Raw genomic sequence first — 4,603 nt, 5'->3', positions numbered from 1 at the left:
CGTGATCCACCTGCCTCGGCCTCCCAAAGTGCTGGGATTATAGGCTTGAGCCACCGCGCCCGGCCTTAAGAAATTTTTTTAGAAAAAAAATTTTTTTCTTTTTTAGAAACTATGAAGTGCGGGAAATTCATCACTTATTTCACAGAGTGAAAATAAGAAGTAAATGGCAGCGAGGAGGAAGCCAGCCCAGCCAGCAGGGAAACTGAAGCAGCGTCTCACTCGGGGGCCACGGCACGCAGCAAGCTGCATTATCCGAAAGGAAAAAGAAAATCAAGAAGACTGTGCAGGTGAGAGAAAAAAGACAATTGTGTACTGCATTTCCATTGTCAGCATTGCATCGACTTCTCATCAATCACTCTGGAAGTTAGAAGACAAGGGAGAAATAGATTTGAAAACAGCCCATGGGCCAGGCACCGTTCCCGCCTGTAATCCCAGCACGTTGGGAGGCAGATGCGGGCGGATCAACTGAGACCAAGAGGTCCAGACCAGCCTGGCCAACATGGTGAAACCCTGTCTCTACTAAAAATACAAAGAAAAAATTAGCCAGACGTGGTGGCAGGTGCCTGTAATCTCAGCTCGGGAGACTGAGCAGAATTGCTTCAACCTGGGGGGTGAAGGTTGCAGTGAGCTGAGATCACGCCACTGCACTTTAGCCTGGATAACAGAGTGAATCTTGTCACGAAAGGAAGAAAGGGAGAAAGAAAAGAAAGAGAAAGAGAGAGAGACAGAGAGAGAGAGAGGGAGGGAGGGAGGAAGGAAGGGAGAGAGAGAACATAGCCTATGAACTCCTATGGAGAGATCCCAGAATGCATTCTTAGGGATTAAAGGACATCACGATGGCGTCTGCATTGTGCCAAGAATTGAGGGAATCGGAATACACATTCATATTGACTTATATTCACCCAGAAACAAACACCGGAAGGATTAACATGAGAAAATTAAAATTGTGGCTCTCCCACGTTTCCTTCCCCGTCGACCCACCTGGAAAAGCTGCAGAGCTAGAAATCACCTCGACCGCCCCTCTTTCTCACCCTCTCCCCTTGTCCTAGCTTCAGAGTCTGTCCTTACACAGACAAGGCGTGCCAGCACCACGGAGCCAGATCCACCCTCTCTCCCCTCTTCCAGGGACATCCCCCCACTGGTCTCTCCACGCTCATTTCTTGCTACTCAGCTGCACTTCTCCACGCTGTGACCTTTTAAAAGCATAAATTGGGTTATGTTTTGTTACCACCAAAATCTCCAGTGACTTCACGGTGCACTCCGCGCAAAACCCAAGCTCTGTGACACTCACCTCTCCAATTTCATGTTGGTCCATGCACCCCTCCCTCTCTGCCCTCAGGCCACGTGACATTCCTGCTGTTCCCTGAAGATTCCAGCTCCCTCCCTGCCTCAGGGAACCGCATCTCCGCCTGGATGTGCTGACATCCTGCTTTGCATCACAGCCTCCAGGTCTCTGCTCAGCATCATCTCAGCAAGAAGGGCTTTCCCAGGCCACTCTGTTGAAAGAAGTGCACTCCCCTGACCCCCATCCCTTCGCTAGCAAGGTTTGTCTTCATTCCCTCTTGACGTTTATCCTCCTTTCCAATTATCCACTCATTGACTTGAATGCTGTCCCTCTCCCCACATTAGAATGGAGACTTCACTGGCCAGGGACCTCGCCTGTCTTGATCATCACCCTATCACTGGTACTTAGGGCCTGGCACATAGTAGATGCTCAGTAAACACTTGTAGAGTGAAGAGCAGTTAATTAGAAACATATTGCTCATCACTTAATGGGCACTTAAACATTAAATAAACAATGGTCCCCCAATGCAGTGGAATTCTGTGTGGTTATTAAAAATAATGATGATGTGGCCAGTCGCAGTGACTCATGCCTGTAATTACAGCACTTTGGGAGGCTGAGGCGGGTGGATCACAAGGTCAGGAGTTCAAGCCCAGCCTGACCAACATGGTGAAACCCCATCTCTACTAAAAATATAAAAATTAGCCAGGCATGGTGGTATGCACCTGTATTCCCAGCTACTCAGGAGGCTGAGGCAGGAGAATCACTTGAACCAGGGAGACGGAGGTTGCAGTGAGGCAAGATCGCACCACTGCACTCCAGCCTGGGTGACAGAGCAAGACTCTCTCAAAAAAAAAAAAAAATGTAAAAAGAAATGATGTTGTTGTTTAACTTTTATTGACATGGAAGATGTCAAGGATTTCATCAAGTGAACAAAACAGGAATAAACCATGTATATAGACATCAAATTATATTTGCATATTTACATAAACATTTATGGAAATAGAGATTTGTAGGAAAATATTAACCAAGATGTTTGTAGCAATTAATATTAGGTAATGGAGGGGTTAAATAGCTCTTCATTTTTTGAGGTGTTTTTATTTCAATTTTTAAATTCAGTACGTGTTAGCCTTATAACTGGAAAAAAAATTATACGTGAGGGGAAAAAATAAAATGAAATAAAAGTGCCACCTCTAAGGAGCTGAGAGTATTGGCTTAGAAGGAACAGGCAAGGTACCAAGATCTCTTTCCTGTGACTGACACCTCCTCATTGTCCCTCCCGAGTTTCAGTCGTTCAAGGTGAGGACCACCCAGCGTCTCTGGCGCAGCGCCTGCAGGTAACAATGCCTTACAGATTTGCTGAGAAGATAGATCTTATGTTAAGTGTGCTTTTCAGCATAAATTGATATGTGACAGCATAAGTATTATCAAATACTAACAAATAGGCCAGGCGCAGTGGCTCACACCTGTAATCACAGCGCTTTGGGAGGCCGAGGTAGGCTGATCATTTGAGGTGAGGAGTTTGAGACCAGCATGGTCAATTTGGTGAAACCACTCCTCCCCCCGTCTCTACTAAAGATATAAAAAATTAGCTGGGCATGGTGGCATGTGCCTGTAGTCCCAGCTACTTGGGAGGCTGAGGCAGGAGAATCACTTGAACCTGGGAGGCGGAGGTTGCAGTGAGCCCGGATTGTGCCACTGAACTCCAGCCTGGACAACAGAGTGAGATTCCACCTAAAAAAAAAGCAAAACACTTTAGAGTTGTGACTTTATTTCTTCTTGTTTTCTCATTTTTAATGGAATTCATTCTAATGTTTCCACACTTGCCATTCGGGGATATTGGGACGGAATTATACGGCCACAGGCCAACCACTATGACCATGATTCCTTTCCTAAGAATGAGGAAGGTTGTGGTCAGTGAGGTTTTTTCATATTATGCTACTGCTTTGCAAGATGACACTTTTGCTAGTTTTAATTCTTACATTTATTATTTTGGATACTACTGTGAATGTATTAACTGTTACTCCATTTAGGTATGTATGGATGTATCATTTTGAGATGGAGTCTTGCTCTGTCACCCAGGCTGGAGTGCAGTGGCATGATCTCTCCTTCAGATTTCCTGCCTTAGCCTCATGGCTCTGTTGTTATTGTTCGATGCAAGTTTTATTGTTTATTTTATATACCTTTTAGCAGCATGATTTAGCTATGGTTGTTATCCTAAAACACCCTATCCTCTAATGTACACAGTTAGATGAATTTGGACATATGAAATAACCCCTTATAGGACACTCGCGTGCATGCGTTGTTGGGTTTTTTCGCTTCTCACAAGAACGTATTTTAGGCATTTCCGTCTCCGTGCTACACATGAGGAAATAGAGGCTCGCAGAGGAGGAAGGTTGTGGTCCAGATCACCTGTCCGTAGTCCTCCAGGCTGAGGACCAGAGACCACCCACCTTGGGGCTGCAAGAGTTTGACACGTGTCGTGGGCGCCCCCTGTGGCCGAAGTGGAGAAACTCCCTGTTTAGTTAATTTCTTTGCCATCTGGCATTCATTTTTCTCATTGAGTATTTGTTGGTCCTCTCCTGTGTGCCGGACACTGTTCCAGGCCCTCGAGGCCCGTCAGTTTACAAAACAAGCCTCCTTTCCATCCAGGAGCTTCTATTCTTGCAGAAGGGGACAGGCAGAAACCCATGGGCATAATAAGCACATTCACAGCCTACTAGACGGTGAAAGTGATTTGGACACATGAGGAAGCGGAGAGACGGTCCAGTGGGTCTGGGGGGTGCAAAGGTCAGCGGGGGGAGCAGTGTGGTGGGTGCAGACTGAGGGGCGGGGACAGGGAAATGGCCACGATTACCCTGAGTGAGCTGGGAGGTCACACAAATGACCCCAAGTAGAACACCCCTTCAGTGACGATTCTTCCCAAACTTCCTCTAGAAAGCTGGCTCATCCCATTAGACTTCAAACATCCTCAGCAATCCCCTGCCCACTTCTTCCTAGGAGACCACCCACCTGAGCGCGGCAAGGGTTTGACACGTGTCTTGGGCGCCCTCTTGTGGCCCCGGTGGAGAAACTCCCTGCGGATCAGGATTTCTCCACCCTGATCTAGACGAACACCCGGTGACCCTTAAAAACCTGCCCTAGACGCCTCACAGAGCTCTTCACACTCACAGTTTGTGACAGGATGACCCCAGAGCTGAGCGGTGCACAATCTACACCGTTGAGAAATGCAGAGTGTATGACGGACTGTATTGTTTGCTGAGAAGAACGATGGCAAGGAAAACCTAGCCCCCCCCCCCTCGGCTGCCCAAGTAGAAAACT

General features: G+C 47.1%; 1 protein-coding gene across 1 annotated transcript in view; it reads right to left on the bottom strand.

The window, feature by feature from the left end:
- LOC108282158 (leukocyte-associated immunoglobulin-like receptor 2) overlaps positions 1-2,044 on the bottom strand; it is a 13,048-nt gene extending 11,004 nt beyond the window's left edge. Inside the window, exon 1 of the mRNA XM_017497975.2 lies at positions 2,008-2,044. The gene's annotated coding sequence lies outside the window, so the exon portion shown is untranslated. The remainder of the gene's footprint in view (positions 1-2,007) is intronic.
- Positions 2,045-4,603: the final 2,559 nt, after the last annotated feature.

This window comes from Cebus imitator, unplaced genomic scaffold (genome assembly GCF_001604975.1).
Source record: "Cebus imitator isolate Cc_AM_T3 unplaced genomic scaffold, Cebus_imitator-1.0 Scaffold235, whole genome shotgun sequence".
NCBI classification, from domain to species: domain Eukaryota; kingdom Metazoa; phylum Chordata; class Mammalia; order Primates; family Cebidae; genus Cebus; species Cebus imitator.
Note: the sequence above shows the minus strand (reverse complement) of the source record. Positions and strands in the feature narration are given on the sequence as shown.